Source organism: Anastrepha obliqua, chromosome 5, assembly GCF_027943255.1.
Source record: "Anastrepha obliqua isolate idAnaObli1 chromosome 5, idAnaObli1_1.0, whole genome shotgun sequence".
NCBI classification, from domain to species: domain Eukaryota; kingdom Metazoa; phylum Arthropoda; class Insecta; order Diptera; family Tephritidae; genus Anastrepha; species Anastrepha obliqua.
This window is the reverse complement of record NC_072896.1, coordinates 45,099,994-45,123,348: the sequence shown is the minus strand read 5'-3', so window position 1 is coordinate 45,123,348 and position 23,355 is coordinate 45,099,994.

Here is a 23,355-nt window from a genome sequence, read left to right as displayed (position 1 = left end):
GTTTACGAGATCTACCAGAAAGATGGGGAAAAGTAGTAGCCCGCGATGGAGAATACTTTCAATGGTTCACTTGTAACAATTTTTTCAGAATAAAGTTGTATTTTCATCAAAAAAACAGCGAGAACTTGAAAATTCTGAACGTATGCAATCCCTTTAGAAACTTACTCATCTAACACACCTTTACCGCTGCACTTACCCTGTTTCCAGGGCCTACAATTAGATGAGATGGACGATGACAACCGATGACTTCACCGCGCTAAGCTGGGCTTGGTAAATTGCTACAACAATAACAACCGACACCGTCAGAAAAACATGACCGTTCTCAGCACGTCAACATCGAAGCCCCCATCTTTAGATCGAATGCAATATTGTGATTTAAGTTATTTTAAATAAACTTTTTTATATGCACTGGCTAATTGCATCTACACCTGGGTGCGAAAATTTCATTTCAAAAATAATGTTTTTTTTTTACATATTAGCAAAATTGGGAGGGAAATTATACACATACAAATATTTTTAAAACAACACTGCTTGAATTCACTCCATGCGAATGGAACTCTTTTCAGTATTTCAGAGCGCCACAACTCCAACACACACATTCGCTGTCGGTGCATACCCTGACCTCACCTACTATACATCCAATCAAGCGCCAACATCAGTGCAACTCTGCGCCAACAATTTGGAGCTCTTCAAACATTTTGAACGAACATGTTTGAGGTACAACTTGGGCATCATGTTGCCCGTTTAGCCGGCATTGCCATTCATTGGCCGTCATGCGATGAACGGCCAACAAATGAAACCAGTTGAGTTGTATTCACGTATCTGAATAGGTACGCGTACGTGTCGTGCACGCATGAATCGAATGACTACAAAAGATCAACCGAAAAGAAAATTAATAAAAATTAAATTTCTTAAAAATAAATAGAAACGTGTCATTGCAAACAAGAATTGCAGTAAAAATTCAAATTCAACCAAAATCACTGCATTCTCAAGTGATTATTGCCGAAAAATGTCGCTCTTTGGCTATTAAGTAAATTCAAATGTGCAATGCGCGAACTGTTGTGGAGTGGGAAGTGAAGTGAAAAGTAAATACGCGACTGCGAAAATGGGCACGAAATAAGTGATGGAGTAGTGAACAACAACAAACGCCGTGCATGAAAGCAAAAAAGTAATTTTTGTGTTTTTTTATTTGTTTTGTTTTTTTGGTTTGTAAATTTATATATTAATTTTATAAAAAAAAAAAATGTAAAAATCAAACAGCAGGTAGTTAACCAGCCACAGACGCAGAAGCACAAGTGAAGGCAAATAAAAAGGTGTTTGCGGGTGTGTTTGTAATACAAAACAAAAGTGCTCAAGTGTGTGTGTGTGTGCCTGTGTGTTTGGAATTGTAAAAAAACAATGCAGCAAAAATCAACGAAAATCGTAGCTAAAAATATGCAAAGAATATTTAAAGTGCAAACGTAGCTAATACGAAAACAAATGGAGAAAATACAAAAGCAAATATAAACTGGCTATTCGGGCAGACAGACAGACAGACAGACGAAAATAATGAGATGTGGCATGCAGCAAGATGTGGTTCGCCTTTTGACTCGCTGGCTAACTGACTTCATGCATACACATGTACATACGTACATATACACATGTGTGCATGTATGTATGTATGTGTATATAATATGTAGTTAACTGCTTGAATACAGCTAACTGGCTGCGTGTGCTACCAACTCGTTTTGTTGTTGGCTCTTCTGAAGTTGACTTTGAGATATGTATGCAGCTGTTCTTAGTGTTGTTGCTGCTGACGTTCTTACTTGAGATTCACATAATTGTCAATAGTGTTGTTGTAATATTTGTTGGTAGAATTCGTACTATTGTCGCTATGCGATTATTAAGCGCTGACGGATATTTTCTTTTATACAAAGCCATTCAATGTGGCATTTAATAATGAACTGTGATGAGATTTTATAATCGGGAAGCAAGCTTGGCTAGTGAAAAAAAAAAATTTTAACAATAATAAAATAATAATAAATAATAGCGGCTTATGAAAGAGCTTTGAGACTCTGAGCTCAACTGAGTATACTGGGACATACATAAGCACATAAGCGCATAGAGGGTAGCCGCATAGGCAAGTGCGCGGGTTTGGAACCCACTGTGGGCATGAAACACTAGTTTTTTCTAATAGCGGCCGCCCCTCAGCAGGCAATAGCAAGCCTCTGAGTGTATTTTTGCCATCAAAAAGCTCCTCATTAAGAAACCATCTGTTGTTCGTAGGCGGCGTCGAACTGTAGGTCCCTTACATAGCACGTTTAGGTTAGGTTAGATTTTTGTGGCAGACGGCTTAGAGCAGCCAACTCACTTAGACTATGTAGGTCCGTTGTCGTACCACTGTTTACTTTTCATAGCACCAATTACACTCTCTTATGAAACTTAAGATAGGTTTCATCCAAACACCGGTTAGTTCCATAAGAAAGTCAAAATGGTATTTTTCTAACCATTTTGTTGGACTCCTAGCTGAGGCTGGACAGTTGCAAAGGAAGTGTTCTACTGCTTCTTCCTCTTCTTCGTCTCTACAACTTCTACAGTATTCATGCGAAAAGACTCCTAACCTAGAAGAGTGCATACCTAACAACCAATGAACGGTGCCAGCAAGTCACGACCTTCGCGGTGTGCTCTCTTGAGAGTTTGAGCAATTCTCCTGATCTTTTCTTATCTATTTGAGGCCAAATTGGCTATAACACAAGTATTTTCCTGTCTCCATGACCTATTGGCCTCCTGGAGAATATTTTTTTTATACTTAATTTGCAAGGAATTCTAGTATTTCCTATGTTTTCAAGCAGTGGCACATTAGTACCTTTTTTGACTAGCTCGCCGGCCTTGCAATTTTCTTTAATATCTTATGTCTCGGGCTGACCTTAAAGACGGTGCTAATATCAGTCAGAGCTGCCAGACATTTTTGAACAACCTTTGATCTTAATATAACTGCCTCCATTGATTTGATAGCCGCCTTTCGGTCCGAGAAAATATTTATCGTTGTTTTTATTACGGCGTGTGGGTTAAGGTACGCAGTTACCTCCTTTATGACTAAGACTTCTGTCTGGTAGGCGCTACAGTATTCCGGAAATCGGGTAGATAATTTTAATCCTAATTCTTTTGAAAAAAACACTGCATAGCCTACTTTATTTTCTAGCTCGGATCCCTACGTGTTGAAATTTATTTCTCCTCTTCTGCATGGTGTTTGAGTTTTCCTTCTTGACGGGATGCTGTCGGAGGGAGGTTTAGCGAAAGAGTAGTAAAGGATTTTCCAATAACAGGTGTTATTTTGAATAGCCCGCTACTTCAGTAGATGTCACTTTTGAAGCTGTTATTTTTTGATATTTGATATTTGGTGAAAAAATTCTAGTTGTTGGGACAAGTTAGTGATGTGAAGAATAAAACCCGTGCACGTTGCTCAAGAACAACCAAAATATTGATGTTGTAGCCGGAAGTGTTAAAGAAAATGCAGGTTTGTCCATTCCTTGTCGTTCTTTGGAATTAGGCATTTCACAAACTTCATTACGCCGTATTTTGCATGAAGATTTGGATCTTAGGGCTTTTAAAGTCCAGTTAACACAAGAACTCAAGCCGGCCGATCATCAACAACGTCGTGTATTTGCTGATTGGGTCGTTGAAATGCATGAAAATGATCCGTAATTCCATCGAAAACTCATCTTGAGTGATGAGACCCATTTCCACCTCGGTGGCTTCGACAACAAGGAAATTTGTCGGATCTGGGGCTCAGAAAATCCAAGAGTTATTGTTGAAAAGCCTTTTTATCCTCAACGTGTGACTGTTTGGTGGGGTTTATGGCGGAGTCATTGGACCTTAGGTTTTTCGAAAATGAAGCTGGAGCAACAGTTATGGTGAATGGATTGGGCTATTGAGAGATGATTAATGATTTCTTATGGCCGGAATTGGATGGTATCGATCTGGACAACGTTTATTTTCAACAAGACGGCGAAACCATTGATCTTTTATCAAAATAATACCTCTTATTGGAAAACCCTTTAGATTTCTTAGAACTGCTCATAGCATGCAGTATAGAAGCGTGGCCGTATCACCGTGTCTTCTATAGCGCCTTACTCTTAAGTCTAAGTGCTGAACCGAATAGCGGCAAGAGATATACGCGCCAATTATATCTACATAAGAACTTACATAAAGGAACATAAATTTACATGTATGTAGGTACGACGAAGATAAGTGCATGGCACATAGGCACAAACCGTTCTGATCACACGATCACCGAAGACATTTCGTCGATCAAGCGGAGTTGGGCAGTGAACAACAGAAAAATATAACGAACCAGGTCTTTGCGAAGTCCACTGCATTCACAAGATCAAAGAGTAGCATTTAATTTTGGTATTAAATTCATTGACATCGCCGAGTCCACTTTGCGACTTTGTTAAGAATTTTGTGTAATGAGCTTGACTTGCACCATTACAAGATCAAATTAGTTCCAGAAATGAAGCCTCTTGATCATTTCAAGCCCCATGATTATTTTCAGGAACAATATCGATATGTGGGAGAATTATGGAAAATTAACCCCAAAGATCAATTGCTGTAAATTGAAAGAACTGGAAAATTTGCCACTCATCCTGAGATATCAAAAAAATATACACTGTATAAGTAGATGATCCAACTATTCCCATAACTTCTGCACGAAAATATCAGTCATAGCCGAAATTAACGAATAGTTTAATAATTCCCAATATCATATGTCTAATTTTTATTGATCGGGAAGCTATGAAATCAATTGCCGCATACACTTTTAACTCAAAAGTTATACTAGAGTCAACAGTCCTTAATGAAGGTATATCAGAGAATAGCCCACCGAAACTTTGTTTTGAGATGAAACAATATAACAAACGAACTGAGGGACAATGTCTAATATAGTGAATTCTGTAGCTTAATTACCTTAACTGTATGTTAGTAAGAGTTGGCTTAAAAGTCAGTTGAATTACCAAACATACCAATTTTACCGAATGTCAGATGTTTCCGCTCTTGCTCTTTGAGTTCTATATGTTAATTGGCAGGATATGATGCCTCATTGAACAGTAAGTGATCCATCAAAGTTCTTGTTGCCTTATTAGGATATTTCTTCAAACTTTTGAAGGCAGTTTAATACGTAAAGGTGTTTGTTTCTTGAATGTCTGATGAATATACTTCCAAAGTCAGTGATATCAACCGTTAATAACACAGGCCTACATGGTTTTGTTTTTGATATGAGACTGATTTTTTATATATATTTTTGTGCGCTGAGCGCGGTTTTGAGCTCCAAAGGTGCCCACCACGTTGTGGTTTTGCTCAAATTAAAGCTCTAATCTTCAATAATACTTGTACTTATAGACATATGTATGAATGTGAGTTCAAAAAAAAAAAATAAAAAATAAATTAACGGTGTAGAATAAAATAAAAGAAGTGAGTTTTAAAGAGCTTCATAATTCTTCAGTAATAAATGCATATTCTTTTACAAGAAACCGTCAGTTCGATAGAGATGAAAAAGGAGTTTAATTATTTATGCCATGCCTTGTGTAAGTCTGAACTAGGCATAATAAATGAGTATACAACAAGGATATTACAATTTTCTTGACTCGTAACAATCCAACTGATCAGGAGTATGTATGTATACATATTTACAAATATACAATATAACTACGTACTACATACAGACATTTTAAGAACTGGAACTTCGTTAGATGCCAATCTCCAGATGCATGTATGGCAAGAAAAATATTTCTATAAAAATCATAAGCCGATAAAAGTCGACATAAAACTGAAGACGTCTCCATTTATGGTAGTACAGTTCGTCCATACATTTAGCAAAGGATTATTCATGTATGAGTTATTATCACACACTCTCTTCAAAACTGGCTCATTGTTATGGTGCTCACACTCATCAACGTAAATGGTGGGTGAGAATTCATTTACATGGGGCTCTTACTAGTGTGTATGGGGCTCTATAGAGTGTGAGCACCATTAATCTGTCCACTAATATGCAAAATTCTCCCATATCTTTATTGTTGAAAAAAAAAAACAGTTAGGCCTCTCTTGTTGTTACTAATGACACTGCGCTGCAATTGGCAAACATTTCATATTTTTTGTTGTGTTGTGATACTCGAAGTGCGTAGATCGCTACCATTTACCGAAAAGGGACCTTTTACGAGTTTTGACTCTTTGTTTCTCTCTTTAAAATTATTTTTCACTTATTTTAAAACATTGTATATAAAAAAGTCATTAAAAGTCATACTTTTCAAAAAACTCATAAATAAAATAAAAATAATAAAAATCAGTTTTTCTAACAATCTTTCTGAAACACAATCTTCATAATCTATTCTCATATCATTCCATTAAAATACGTTTTATTTTTCTAAAATATTTTGCAACGTCAAAATTGGTTTTTCTCGTTTTTTGAATGGATCAATTGTGGCACTTTTGAATGGGCAATTGCTCTTGAAAAAAATACCTAAAAGCGCTGTCAAACAAACTAATAAAAATGGCTCAAACGTGGTTCAAAATAGTAATTCCCTATTGAAGTCCCTTTTAGTTTTTATTTAATTAATTTTATGGCTTCCGAGGTGAAGTTTAATGTAAAAAGGGCTTGAAACTACCAAACTAAATTTTTTAATTGAGTATTGTTTTCTGACGGTCATTCTAGAATTCATCTTCAGTTTAATTTCGATGTACGAGTATGCTATCATTGGGCTTTCTTGATATTTAGATCTTTTGCTCCTTTGTGATGAACGAAGAAGCTATTCCTTTTTCACTAGTTTCATATTTTTGTAAGCAACTTTCTTCATTGTCATTTAAGAACACTCTCGTGCCTATGAGGTGTATAGAATAAAGCAAGGACCGTAGCAAATACATATATAGGTATATTTTATAATAAAGGGTTTTTTAATAAGAGGTGTTATTTTGATATTCAAAGAAAAATGCTATTTTTTAATTTAAACGATCGGATGTTAATTTCATTATAAAGAGGAAGGTATGCCGTTAATAGTGGAAAATAACATCAGGCAAATGATCACCACGACCACGCTTACAGGACAATATCCTTTTTAATGAAATTTTCCATAACCGAATTGCAAAGTGGCTGCCCTAAGTGCTCGATAGCCTCACGAATTCCATCTTTGAGGTCTTGAATTGGCCCTGAGCTGTTGGCGTAGACCTTCTTTTTCACGTGGCCCCAAAGAAAAAAGTCACAAGTCACAAGGTGTTAAATCACAGGATCTCGGTGGCCAATTGTGATCACCTCTTCGAGTGATAACACGGTCCGGAAACTTTTCCCGTAAAATCTCAATGGTTTCGTTGCTTGTATGGCACGTAGCGCCGTCTTGTTGAAAATAAACGTTGTCCAGATCAACACCATCCAATTTCGGCCACAAAAAATCGTTAATCATCTCTCGATAAAAGCGGAATATCTTAAAAAATTCCTAAAATATCGCACAAGGTCACTAAATTTACCCAAAAGTACCGACGAAATCCAAAAAATTACAGATTCGTAATTAAAATTCGTTGATTAAAAATTTTTTAATTTTATTCATAAAGTAATTGCATTATAAAATAAATATGTTTTTAATAAAAAATAAAATAAAATAAAATCTCCCAGCGCACTCTTAATCAAGCCTTTTCCAACGAATAACATTCGTGAACAAGAACCAAAAGAGCAACATATACAAAAATAACTAAAAGAACGCAAATCAGTGATTTACTTCACAGGTACAGTTGAAAGACCCGGTTAATTCAACAAGTTCAAAATGAAACAACCGTAATGTATGCTCGAAAGCTTGCGGGTTCGATCGATTTTAACAAATTATACTACATTTTTTGTTTGGCGTGAAAGGTTTACAATAAGAACATCTGTGTAGCTATAAAAATAAGAGTTAATAAAATCTTAGGACTGAGTTTTGAATTAGGTGTAAGGGATCTACCTCTTGGAAAGGCCAACAAATGTAAAAATCGCAGGGTCGTCCATATCATTTCGGTCTGTTTATCGAAAAGTCTAAGAATTTATTTTCTTCATAAGAGCGAAAAATATCGTAATATAGTGAATAATCCATTTGATTTTAGTGAATGACGTACAAAAAGTAAAAATAAAACTCCACTGAAATAAGACGCGTAAACCGTCAACCTGCTGACCAACTTAAAAGCGCAGTTTAAAAACGGTACAGCCGCAAAACAAACACAATAATGATAACAACAAAAAATAAAAATAAAAAAAATTAATAAGAAATACACAAAGCGACAAATATGAAAAGCAAATAAAATCGCTAAAATTTACAATAAGAAAAAATATGAAATCATGAAAAGTAAGCAAAAATGTGTTCATAAAAAGTAAACAAAATAAAAGACAAAAAATAAAAATAAAAAAAGTTGAAAACAGCCACAACCGTTTTCGGTTTTTCATTTTCAGGTGCGTCTCTAAAGCAAATACGAGTAAAGCTGTGAGTTGGTAATAAAAAACCGTAACCAAATGTGAAGCCACAACGCGCCTCTCCCATTTTTTGATGGTAGAAAAGTTTGAAACAGCTTTTCTTTTGTAATTAAATTAAAAGGTCTTATCAGTTTTCGTTTTATTTAACTTTATTTTTAATTAACTTTAATGTTGACTTTTCTAACGAATACTCGAATAACAGTGCTTCGCTCAAATTCATATTATTTAGCAATAGATAACTTCTTTTTTCGTGTAGTTTTTATGACCTCTCTCGTTTTACACCAAGTTCACACACACTTTACATCCACCTACATAGTGTGAAAAGTATGTATGTGTGTATGGGCATATGCTCATTGGCATGTACATAGTTGAAGAGCCACTTGACAAAGATGAAGAAACTACTCATATTCGAGTACATACAAGGAGAGCAAAGTTAAACAGTTGGAAAAATCGAGCAAGTAATTATTCAGTTCGTTATTGCTGATATAGATTGAACTGGCCGATCAAAAATGTGATCTCCATGGACCGTATACCTACATCAGTGGTGGGATCCACAAAGGTGCCAGCTCATGAACCAGAAGTAATATTGAAATACAAAAAACATAACTGTCATATACTGACCACACATACAAGAGAGAAGCTTGATTTATGGTCTCATTCTCGCATCTTTTCACACTTCATTTCAGTGCTTGAATATTAAATAGTAGTCGTTTAATTTTTTATAACCCAATTTTTCGCACATGCCATATTTTTTGATCATGTATGTATATACATATGTATGTACATATGGCATATATGTAGGTGCATATGTACTTGTATGTACATACATATGTAAGTGCTTAAATTGTGCATGCCGTATTCAATGTTTTTTATGTGCACTATTTCAAGAGTGTCACGTGTCAAAGCGAACTGTCAAAAATTGTACGCATTTCAAGTGCTCGAGTGCAGTTAATGTATGCAAAGAAATCAAAACAGTTTTTTGACATTAACATTCATAAAGTAATATCATTGAATTTGTACTTCTAAGATAAAAGTTATTCTATAATTGGTTGGCTTAAGTGAAGGTCAAATGCTGAAGACATGGAACCCAATGAAACTGTAACAACAGTATAAAACTGTATACTACACTTGTATATTTTGTTTGGCTTGAAATGTATATGTGTGAGTACGAGTATACATAATTAATGAATTTATGGATATAAATGAATGGTTGGTAGCACCAAACTATGTATAAATATTTATTCGCCCTACCAACTCTATAATTTTAATTGAGTTTACATTGCTAAGCTTTGCTTGGTAGCCACTGTGGATTACAACAGTATGGGAGGGGGGCTGTAATTGCCCTCTAGCAACATACCAGATGCGCCAAAGCTCCGCCTCCGTTCGTCATTGAGTCGTTGAGCTCGACTAATAAATAAAAAAATTCGTATCAAATGAAAAAAAAAAATAATAAAAAAAAAAAAAAAAAAATTAAAATAAAATAAAATAAAATTTTTCAGCATACAAAGCACACTAGGTCCACATACCCTCAAAACAGGTATAAAAGGCCAGTGTTATATGTAGACATGGAGACTGGTAACTAGGGCTTTCCGGCTCCCAGCTATGGAAAATCGGAGACTGGAAACTCGTTCTTTTCAGCTCCCCACATCCTCATCTATCACACCCAAAAAACGTGCACAACCAGCATGAGGGATAACGGAAGCTTTAAGGGAAACTGGAAACTAGGCCTTTCCGGCTCTGATGGACTAAACTGATGTTACCTGTCATATCCGATCGACTAGGGCAAATCCTCTTGTCATTAAGCAGAAGACGGGAGTGCAGACGGCTGGTTGGACTGATGACGGGCCACTTTCTGTGGGCGAAGCACATGGAAAGGCTGGGTATCTCAGACAGTGTACACTGCCCAGCTTGTGAAGAGGAGGATGGGACGGCGGACCACTTCCTGTGCGTCTGCCCGCCTTCGCTCGAATCAGGTTTGAGGTCTTGGGCACTGATGTGCTAAGAAACGACCATCTTGGCTCCTTGGCACCACAAGATCTACTCAGATTTTTTCGTAGGTCGGGTAGATTTAAATAAAATTAAAAGGGAATTCCAGTGTAGTACAATGGACTTAATTAATGTCTGAGTGCTGCACTTGCTAGTTGACAAATAAAAGCCTCTCCTAACGGACACCTCTATTGGCTGAGCGGACACCTCCCTTGAGCATACATTTTTTTCCATGCCAAATTTTATGTATTGACAGAAGTTCCTTATTTGGAGTGGACAACTTTCATGGACGGATAAAAGCTGACTGACAGTGAGTGTTCGCCCAAGAGAGCCTTCACTGTAGCTGTTGGAGGATGCAACATTTGCCTATTTTCCCATGTCTATGATAATAATGTATTTGCAGAATCCCTACGTGCTACTAACTATCTTTTCTCATGCTCACTCAAACCCACTTATTTAACACTCCTCTCTAAATGGCTCGTCCTCTAGAACTAGCACCATTCTTGGGCCTACCGTTAGATATGTTCGATGGCAACACTTAGTGCAATGTATACCTAGGAAGGGTTTGGTAAGCCTGTTAGATTAGATTTGTTGGGGGATGGACAAGTCCAAGCACTCAGTCAGTAGACCATTGTACTACACCTGGATAGAAATCAGTAGAAAGAATAGAGATAGGAAAGATAGAAGGAGGATGGTAAAAACGGATAAATTAGTTTGAGGTTACTCTTCCACAAATCTCTTGGAATCATTGATGAATTTTGAGAGATCCGGAAGAGGAAGAGTATGAACTGTGTCCATACTCAGTGTATCGCAACCCAATACCCTAAGTCTGATTGTGGAAAATGCAGAAGTCGTCATTCTAAAGACAGGATAGGCATATCGGGTTGCCTACGACCCCCATGGTAGCCATATGCTGACCACAGACGTTGTGCCCTGTGATTACACCCACCAGTACTCTCAGGTCCTTCCTGCTGAGTTTTAGGAGAAAGGTCGCTGTTTTCCTGTTTGGTTCTTTCACAAAGCATTTGGCTACTCTGCACGAGTTCAACTCAGACCAACGACCTCTCTGAGTAGACCTCATGAAGTCGTCAATCCATAGTTGAATCGATGCGGAATTGACACCTACAAAGGGTTCAGAGTCTAGTGGCATACTTGCAGAGCCTTCATTTGTCAATTTATCAGCTAACTCGTTCCCTGCAATACCACAATGTTCAGGTACCCAAATAAGACTAACTTTGTTGTGTTTTGCAACACTGTTCAGTTTTGTCTTACATTCACCGACTAACTTCGAGGAGCAGCGTGGGTTAGCAAGGGCTTTTCAGTGCAGCTGAGTGCCACACCCCTTTCCTCAATTAGCCAGTGCGCCGCATTCAAGATGGCATAGAACTCCGTAAGGAATACCGTGGCCATCTGTCCTTTGGTATAGGAGTACTTAGTGTCTTCGTCTAAGTACCATCCAAATCCGCTTTCATCACTGATTTGGATCCGCCGGCGTTGAAAGTGTGCTGGTATCCCGTTAATACGTTCTCTGGACTTAACCATTGATCTCTATCTGGAATCAAAACATCATACTTCCGACCGAAGCTAACGACAGGCACCCGATTGTCCACCCGCATCGAGAACAGTGAGCACCGTTCCGACAACTGTGTCGTCCTCATAGTAGTCATAGTCAGTCCTAAGAAAGACTCATACAGTGAGAACAAAACACTTAACCCCCCTGTTACAACAATAAGAAGTACTTCAACAAGATCAACAGCAACAGCAACAACAATGAGAAATAGGTCTTGTAATAAAACTTAAACTTAAAAATAAAAAAATATAGCTAGCATTAAATAAAGCACTGAAAAATAAAAATTAAAGCCACAACCAAAGAGCTGGGAAGTAGCAGCAACAATAACAGCTATTAAAAATTAGTGGGCCAGCAAATACAGCAAAACAACAAAAATACAAAATCTTTACAAATTTCCAATAAAATATTTTTGCGCTGCTTGTTTTTTTAATTAACTTCGAATAGCCACACAATAAAAGCAGCAACATCGACTGGAGCAGCAACAATAAAAACAAAATAAATAAATAAATTACAACCTTAATTACAGCATATAATTAAAACAGCCACTAATTCATTAAGCAACTACAACAAAAGAACAGAAATATACATAAATTACAACAACTTTAATCAATGCCAACCTTACATATGTATGCGTTACAATAAAAACAAACTCAGCTGAAACAACCAGGCTATCAACAAAAAAACAAAAAAAAAAATAGCAAAAATTAAAAGAAACACCGCAAAAATGTCGGCAACACGCACCTCGGATTGTCGTAAATTTTCACCAAATATCTTCAACAAAAGCAAATGCAGTCACTGTTTTCGTCAGCGCGAGGAGCATAGCGCCGCCGCCTTGGAATGTAATCGGGTAAGTTAGATGCACTAGCACTTATTTACATATGCATACATATGACTACTAAGTATATAAAGTAAATAAATGTATGTATGTATACACATTCACACATACTACACACATCCATGCGCGAGTAGTTTTGTGCTTGTCTGTTTGACGTAAAAATGCTTTGGCTTTTGGAACCTGGCATGCTCGGCATGCTTGCATAAATATTTCCATACAACAGAGCGCTTATTTTAAAAATAGAAGTTTTTTATTTACATGCGTACACACATATGTACATGTGTATGTATGTATGTCTCCGCATGGTATGTGAGCCATAGCCATAGACAGATATGCCACAAAGAGTCATTCAGAAAAAAATTAAAATAACAAGTTCAATGTGTAAATCGAAAGAATTTTATATGTGTATGTAAATATATTTGTATGTATATATGCGTGTAATCCGAAAATGAAAACAAAGTCGCATCGTTGCCGTGTTTTGTTAAGCTCACCCGACCTGCATGCTGGCATAGCATAAATAATTAGTTGAAATTCTGTCGCTTTGTTATTCTAATCAAATGCTTTTTGTTACTTTTTTATGGTTTCCTGATAGCTTTTCCGTACTTTATTCAAAGCTTACCTTTTACTTTAATAATTTTTCGCCTCTTTTTCTTTTACTTTGCATTTTCTCAACTTACCCACCAAATTTAGAAAGCGATGGCTTTGTTTACATTTTTTCGGGCCGCAGTGTCGTCGCACTGCTTCTAATATTATATTACATCGCTTGTATGTTTTGGTGTGTATTATTGCTTAACTTTTCAGTTGTATCGCATAAAAATACACACATTCACACACATATGTACGTATGTATTTTTTCAATTACCTATGCACTATTTGGATTCTTACACCGCTGCGGTATTCGTTCAAATCAGATTAAAACTGCAAACACTTATTGAAATTTTTGTATTGGGTGTTCTTTTTACTGCATATGAACTATCGAAGCGTGTATTTAGGAACCAGCATTAACACCGATAACAATGACAGCCTTGAAATCCAACGTAGAATCTCTCTTGCCAACAAGTGCTACTTTGGGCTAAGCAGGCAACTGAGCAGTAAAGTCCTCTCTCGACAAACAACACTAACACTCTACAAGACTCTCATCATGCCCGTTCTAACGTATGGCGCAGAAGCTTGGACGATGACAACATCCGATGAAGCGACGCTTGGAGTGTTCGAGAGAAAGATTCTGCGTAAGATTCTTGGACCTTTGCACGTTGTCAACGGCGAATATCGCAGACGATGGAACGATGAGCTGTATGAGCTTTACGACGACATAGACAGAGCGCAGCGAATAAAGATCCAGCGGCTACGTTGGCTGGGTCATGTCTTCCGAATGGATACAAACGCACGGGGTATGACAAACTGTGCTGATATTTCTGTTACTTGCTGTTTCTTCAGTAAGATTTGACAAGTCATTAGGAAACTTTTAACGCCAGCTAAGATGTGGAGTATGTGAAGTATGTGCCATTGGAAGCTACAACTTTACCCCATCTTTAAGGAGCAAGGGGAGCAATTGAAGAATAGCATTTAGGACATCGCCGGTGCTTGTACTCATGGCATCTGTAGTGCATAAACGTATGTATGTCTTTATAGCCTGGATATTTCCTGGCGTGTGGACTTAACCATGGTCCCTCGTCACCAAACCACAGAGGCGTAGGTGCTGATTGGTCTGATAAGTGTTTTGTATATCTAGAGGACCGCAGCAGGTTTCAAACCCCATTTTAACCTTAATCCCATGTCGATGGGTCGTTCGCGTCGGTGGTTATTTCTACTATACAAGGTGATGCCAATAATAAAAAGGCTGCTGATATAAAAATGTTTTTGATGGCATCATATTTTTAATGAGTTAGTGCGTTGGAAGTTACTTGCCTAGCTGCCTTCCAGTGAAAGCTTGGTGACATCCGGTTTAGTGGAAGCGAAGTTATTGCGTCTAAATTGTCAGTTTGTTTGTGTCATCGGTACAAAAATGCGTTCCGAACAAAGAGCTAATATCAAATTTTGTTTTAAAATCGCTAAAATGTTTACCGAAACATTTAAATTGTTGAAAAAAGTTTATGGCGATGATTGTCTATCTCGTGCCAGAGTTCATGAGTGGTTGACACGTTTCAGAGATGGTTGTGACAGATGACGGGCCGCCCAAAATCAGTAATCACCGAAAACTCCATCGAAATTGTTCTCGATAAAATCTATTAAAAATGAACCGAAGTCATCGTTGACATTCATGGAATCGGAGTTGAATATCTCCAAAATTTATTTTTTTTATCGCATTTTAACTGATCATTTGGGCTTACGAAAGGTCTGTGCACGTTTCATTCCGCACAAGTTAACTGAGGACCAAAAATTGCTCAGAATTCAACTCTCGAAATACCTCATTAAAGAGTTGAGAAAAGACGAGAACTTCCTTTACAACATTGTAGCTGGTGATTTCATCACCAACTGGTGTTTCCAACACCCAACCTGAAACCAAGCGTCAAAGTCCGAATGGAAGGCCCCAGCCGAGCCACCACCCAAAAAGTCGCATTTGGAGAAATCAAAAATCAAGTCGATGATCATTTGTTTCTACGATTCCAAGGGAATTGTCCGCAAGGAGTTCATGCTAACGGGCCAAACCGTCAATGCAAATTTCTATCTTGGCATTTTGAAACATTTGTAGCATCGCATTCGTCGAATTCGCCCTGAATACCGCGAAGGACGAAGCTGACGCTTATTGCATGAATCTCAGCGATCCACTCTTGTGACTGACTTTTTGACTAGAAATCACATTTTAACCATCAATCACTCACCGTATTCGCCTGATATGGCTCCCTATGACTTCTACCTATTCGGAAAATTGGATTTGGCCATGAAAGGAATACGTTTTGCGTCCGTAGAGGCCATCCAAAAGGCTTGTACCGACATCCTGAAGGACATTCCGGTCAATGAGCTAAAACACTCTATCGAAAAGCTTTAGGAACGCGCAAAACAGTGTATCGGTTCGACAGGTGGGATTATTTGGAATAAATAAACTCGAAGTTTTCAGAACAAAGCTCCTGTCGTTTCTATTTTAGTTCAGTCTTGTTTATTTAGGCCTTCACCTTGTACCTATAACGCCTACAGAAAATTAGAAAAAATTCATAAAGTATTTTCTAAGCTTTCACTAAAAATATCTGAAGAGATTTTTTCAAAATTTTTTATTTTAATGATATTTTATTATAAACAAATAGTATGACAACCGTGCAGTAGTTTCATAAAAAAATCATGATTTCTCAACAAATTGGCCGAACACGAACGATCCATCGACATGGGAGTAGGGTTAACTTCGTTAAAAAGACTGAGTGTTTCAGTGCTGAAAGACTAAGTCCATCCAATTTCCGTTTTCTTGCAAGCAAGACGAAGGTAGTTTTGTTCGTTCGGCCTCGTGCAGCAGTCATCGACTTTATCCAGAATTCTCTGCACGTTCATAGTAAAGTGATATATTGTACTGTAAAAGGTGTTTGAAGTTTTGTGGAGGTATTTCAATTTTCACTTTAGATAGCCATTCCTCTCGTCATTCTGAATAGTTTGCTTTCATATTTCAACTAGTGCAGAACTAGTTGAAATCAATTTAAACAAGCGTTTACAAATTTATACTGCATAAGTAATAATCGTTTGAAGAGTCCGTGCAAAGTCAGAGAGATGGCACTAATTTCGCATATCGAGGTTGTGTTTAGTGAGTAGCATCCCTTGGAAGAATACACACCAAATTTCAGCCAAATCGGTATATTTCTTTTTTCGTTTGAATCGAGAAAGCCGAGTGAGTTTCCATTTCCATCACGAAAACGCATCAATACACGCTTCGGAGGTTGTAAAGTTAATGTAAATAAGATTTCAACTCGTTTCACATCTCTCCTATTTTCCCTCGGATTCCTCGGGCTACTATTGTTTGTTCCCCAATTTGAAGAAATCGCTGGCAGGAAAAAGATTCTATTCAAATGAGGAGTTGATTGCAGAAACGAAAGGCTATTTTTCAAACTTGTACAAATTCTATTATTCGCAAAGGATCAAGAAACTAGAACAGCGTTGGACGCAGCCTAAAAGAAGACTGTGCCAAAAATAGAAATGTTTACCCGGAACGATTCCGTAGTTTTCATTTTTGCACGGACTTTTTAAACGACCCTTGTACGTACTTTTGTAGATTTTCTATCGATGTTGCTGAAGTGAGCACTCGTTTAAGTTCAAAGACTTTTATGCGAAAAAATACTCTCAGCTCATTTAATTGTTTCCAGTTTTTGAGACTCGAAATTGTTTATATTCTACAAAGAATTTATGTTTATTTATTTACATATGCACATATGTACCGATGTAGCGATGTGCTGGAAGTCTATTTGTGTCTATTTGTCTTTCCTGAGGGCATTTCAGTCAAGGCAATAAATGCTTTTAAAAAATTACAAGAGATCGATCATAACGCACACATGTGTGGTAATTAAAAAAAATACACATGCATATGCCTGTGTGTGTATGTAAATTCGAAAACAGCTAAACACAAATTTGAAAAGGTTAAAAATACGCACATTTACATAAATTCATTATGTATCTTCTTTGTTTTATGCACAATAAAAGCTATGCGCATACATACATATGCATGTATGTACATAATTAAGTTGCCAGGTAGAAAACATAAATATTAAGTAAACTTGTCAAAACTAAGGTTTGCCATGAATTGATGACAAGCACCAAAGAGCGAACAAAAAAACTGAATACATCTGCTCAGTTGGTGGAATACATAAAAAAAATCAGTTGCTTTGATTTTATGCGAAGGCACGAAAGGAATGGAAATAAGCGCAAACTTACAAACACGAAGACCGGTAAAAGTAACAACACATACTGCTATTATTGATGTTTGACCAAAGCAGCTCTGCAAATTATTAAATCCTTTAAAACGCCTACAGTCTTCCATAAATTTATGAAGCACATCTCCTTTTCTCTGAGTTTGTAGTCTATTGCGTGAATTCGCTAGATTTTTGAAACCCATGAAAGCTTTTTTGAAGAGTCATATAAGTACTGTGTGGCATAATATAAAGGGTTTTCCAATAACAGGTGTTTCAGGCGAATGGATTGCGCTATCGAGAGATGATTAACGAATTTTTATGGCCGGAATTGGATGGTATTGATCTGGAGAACGTTTATTTTCAACAAGATAGCGCTACATGCCACACAAGCAACGAAACTATTGATCTTTTACGGGAAAAGTTTCCGGACCGTGTTAGCTCTCGAAGAGGTGATCACAATTGGCCATCGAGATCTTGTGATTTAACACCTTGTGATTTTTTTCTTTGGAACCACGTGAAAGAGAGGGTCTACGCCAACAGCCCAGGGTCGATTCAAGACTTCAAAGGTGGAATTGGTGAAGCTATCGAGGACATAGGGCAGCCTCTTTGCACTTCGGTTATGGAAAATTTCATGAAAACGATATTGTCCCGTAAGCGTGGTCGTGGTGGTCATTTGCCTGGCATTATTTTCCACTATTATTGTCATACCTTCCTCTTTATAATGAAATAAACATCCGATCGTTTATATTAAAAAATAGCATTTTTCTTTGAATATCAAAATAACACCTCTTATTAAAAACCCTATACCAAGTGTTCGGTCCTAAAGCAAATCAGCCTTCCTTGTGTAAGTACGAGTCGAATTCAGCTGATATTGGAGCTTTGTTTTTGCCAACCCAAGAACTACTTGTTTCTCGCCTCTCGTTCATATGACGACCAGACAAGAATAATCAATTAAAAGATTGCGACATCTGTAGGACTATTTCTTGCTTTTTTCGGGATGACGTCCGTGAAAAAGAAACTCTTCATATTCTAAAGGGTTTTCCAATAAGAGATGTTATTCCCGTAAAAGATCAATGGTTTCGTTGTTTGTATGGCACGTAGCGCCGTATTGTTGGCAATATACTTTGTCCAGTTCAATACCATCCAATTCCGGCCACAAAAAATCGTCGATCATCTCTCGATAGGGCAATCCATTCACCGTAACTGTTGCTTCAGCTTCATTTTCGAAAAGGAAAGTCCAATGACTCCACCGGACTATAAACCGCATCAAACAGTCACAGAGAGAAGGGTCCAATTGTTGACGAGGTCGGGCCGAACCCGGGCGACGTGATTTTTCAGCCGAAGGAGCACTTCTTTGTAAAATTCCGCGTTTACAGTGCTTCCTGGATCAAACTCCTTGTGGACGATGCCTCGAGAGTCGAAAAAGGTGATCAGCATGGTTCTGACTTTGGACGCCACTGCAAAATCCTAACACACTTTTAAAACAGCTTTCACACGCGGAGCGATGTTGGCTGCACCGCTGTTGCCAGCGAACTGGGACCGGTTTCTAGTGGAAGGGGAAGGGGTCCAACGATAATTTTCCCCCTCCAGCCGATTCGGTTTATCGCTTGGCAGACGCTCCGCGCGGGAAGGCTTATTACTTTTCAATCAAACCCTGTATAAGCTTTAAGACCCAAATGCAAAATACGGTGTAATGACGTTTCTGTGACGTTGAACGCCTAATTCCAAAGAACGACGAGGAATGGACAAACCTGGGTTTTCTTCAACACTTGAGCCACTCGTGAGCGACGTGCTCTAACTTGTCCAAACAGCTCGAATTTTTTTCACCAATTTCTGTATTGCGGTCCGACAAGGTGCTTCACGATGACCCAAAAATGTTCGAGTTTTACGAACCGTCTCTGCCTCATTTTCACCATTTTTATAGTGAATTTTAATAATTTCAATACGTTGTTTAATCGTCTATCGTTCCATTTTTATTAATGGCGTAGTTTCTTCTTGTCAAATATTGAAAAGTGACATCTACCGAAATAGCGCAACTGCCAAAAAGGTATGACCTCACGGAGCTGGTTAGCTCAGAGGCCGCTAGTTATTGTTGACGTCTACAAAGTTCCGCGCGCTTTAAATCGATATGAATATGTTTTAAATGCGCACAGATTCCTTTGCAGTTATCAGCTGATTTTACAATAAAATCTATGATATTTTCTCCGCTTAAGATACTGAAAGGCATTGGGTTAGGTGTTAGTTTGTTTCCCATGGTTCCTTTTTAACCATGACGGAAGGATGGGTATTAACTCATGCGTCCATCTGCTCTTCAGTGACTTGTTTCACCGGTGGGTGCTCGAACGACGCCTTTCTTCTGCTGCAATATCTTACATTTTGATCCACCGTCGTTCTGGGGATGGGATTAGTCCTGCAATGACGAAGCAAGTGTCATACGAAATTGTACGGAAGCCTCCGATAGTCCACAAAGCGCCTAGCCAATAGACGGCTATCAGTTTTCTTGTGCAGCTATTTATGTTCAGTGTGTCAGCACAGATAGGTGAGGCATACAAAAGAACCGTACTAATATATAGAATTCGTTTGCAATAGCTAGGACCGCCTTTGTTCGGCTTTATTCACAAGACTGCACACTCGATGCATTCTTCACAGCATGTTCCAGGTGCGTTTTGAAGTTTAAACGACTGTCAATTATCACTCCTAGGTATTTAATATCGGGTTTTAAATTAATAGTTACAGTTCAACATTTACATTTATAGTTTCTATTATCTTCCTACTGCTTATTAGGATTACATCGGTTTTGTGTTCAACTAATTCTAGCTTCATAGACGCCAACTAAGCCTTCATCCGGCTTACTGATTCGCTGGCGATCCTCTCAATTTCGTGGATATGTTTGCCACCATTACCACCGCGATATCATCCGCGAATCCAATGGCTTTAGTTTACGGTCCGTGAAATAGTTCCCAATTATTCTTGAGTGTTTCTGGCTGTGACGCAACAATTGTCAGATAATAAAGAGAGCGGTGTAGTATGATAAATTCGCTCGTTAATAACACTAGAAATGAAAAATAATGTAATGAAAACGAATGCCAACTTATTACATCAGCTCAATAGCTGATTCTGTCAAATCTACTGAGAGTGAGATAGCAGTTCGCGGATGTGTCACCTTTTGTATTCTGTCCACCACGTCGAACAGATATTTTAGTTTCTCCATTTGACATCGCCAGAGGCATGAAAGGCAAGAAGTTTCTTAAGCATGTCGTTCTCTTTCTGGTTACGTCACAGATAGAAATACTCTCACGGGTTTCGCAATCTCTGCTATAGAATTTCTTAAAGTGAAATATGTTTGGTTCTTCAACTCGTTTTTATAGATTTTTATTTTTATTTTATATTTTATACTTAGAAAAAATTTTGTTTAATATTTTTTGTTCAAAATTGTTGTTTGAATTTTTGTTTTTTTTTTTTGGAAAAAAAAAATAATTTTTTGTATAATATTGTTGGAAAAAATTTACTTTTTTTTGTGCAAAATTGTTGAAATTTTTTTTTTTGTCAGTTTTCTAAAAGGTGTCGAGATCACTTCAGACTTTTTCTTGATTTCTAATTTTTTGAAAAAAAAAACTTATTGTTTTGTTCAAAATTGTTGCCAAATTGGTTTCTATCATTTTTGAAAAAGATCTCATCTCAGTCGTTTTTTTCTTATTTATGGTAAAAAATTTAGTTTTTTATTAAAAAATTTTCTTATATTTTTGTTGGAAAAAATTAATTTCGTTGTTCAAAAAAATTTTTTTGTCAAGTTTTTGTTCAAAAGTGGGGCTTGAATGCTTGTTTTTTAAGTAAATATGTTTATTGTTGGGAAAACAATTTTTTTTTTTCGTTTTTCAAAAAGATCTCACCTCAGAGATTTTTTCTATATTTTAGTTTTTTTGGAAAAAAAATTATTTTTTGTTCAAAATTTGTTCGAAATTTTTTTTTTTAATCATTTCTCAAAAAGGTGTCATCTTAGTCCTTTATTTTTGAAAACAATTTTTATTTAGTTTTTATTCAAAATTGTTGCTTCAAATTAAAAAAAATATATGATGCTTTCCATTTCAATTCAACCGGGCTATTCGGGTCATGTTCTTCGATTTCGATGTAACTCAAATATGTTGCTCTCTGGTCAAAATAATGAGACACGTATTTTTTTGTTCGCCCGAAAAACATTTTTTTCAAGAGTTATCGGCAATTTTGTTTTTCGGCTCAAATTCGATTTTTTTTAATTATGTAAGAAAAAAATTTTTTTAAATGCCCATAACTTAGTCAAAAACGAACCGATTTTAATAATTCTGAGTTCAAAATGATCGCAATTACTTACACGAGCGACTTCATGTAGAAACAATTGCAAAAAAGTAGTTGAAAATTTTTTATTTAGCAAAAAAGAAAAAAAAATTAAATTTTTTCGAAATTCAATATTTCAAAAAGAGTATTTTTGTTTTTTTTATAACTTTTTTTAAATCAAAAGGACATCTCAAACTTTAATTGAGCTGAATGCCTAGTAGCTAAAATGCGTTGTTTTTGAATAATGAATTTTTGAGTAAAAACCCTGTTTCGCACTTTTTGTTTTTTGCAAAATAAAACATTTTCAACTTCTTTATTGCAATTGTTTCTGCATGAAGTCGCTTGTGTAAGTAATTACGATTATTTTGAACCCAGAATCATTCAAATCGGCTTATTTTTGACTAAGTTATGAGTAATTAAAAAAAAATTTCTTATATAGATTCTTTCCATTTCAATTCAAAAGGGCTATTCGGGACATGTTCTTCGATTTCGATGTAACTCAAATATGTTGCTCTCTGGTCAAAATAATGAGACACGTATTTTTTTGTTCGCCCGAAAAATTTTTTTTTCAAGCTTTATTGGCAATTTTGTTTTTCGGCTCAAAATCGATTTTTTTTTAATAATATAAGAAATTTTTTTTTTTAAATGCTCATAACTTAGTCAAAAATGAACCGATTTTAATAATTTTGGGTTAAAAATGATCGTCATTACTTATACGAGCGATTTCATGTAGAAACAGTTGCATAAAGGTAGTTGAAAATTTTTGTATGTAGCCACTTCTTCTATGGCTAGAACCTCTGCCTGATAGACACTACAGTAGTCTGGGTGTCGAACGGATAGTTCCAGTCCTAATTCTTTCGAAAATACTCCATAGCCAACTTTATCGTCTAGCTTGGAACCATATGTATAAAAATTTAATTCCCCCCTTCTCCATGGCCTCGCTGTCTGCCACTCTCTTCTTGACGGTATACTTGTCTTGAAGAGCTTATCGAAAGTAAGTCTAGGAGTAGAATAGTCTATTTCTTGTTTGTGACTGTTCAGAGGGTGGAAAATACAGGCGTGGCCAAACCGCCGTTCTTTCCATAGCGCCATACTTTTGAGTGTAAGCGCCGAGGCGGCGGCCACGTTTTTTCCTACGAGATTTAGTGCAGGCAAATTGAGCACTTTAGCACTTCTAGCGCTTTGTTTGGGGTAGTCCTTAAAGCACCAGAGATGCATAAAAGTGCTGTTCTTTGGACCTTACTCATGATTTTAGCGTAACTCGCCTTTAGAGTAGATAAGTATTCCATATATATATATTTTTTTTTTTGTAGTCAGGAGGTGTAAATCAATGTGCCTGAAACATCATCAAAGGTGCCGTCACACC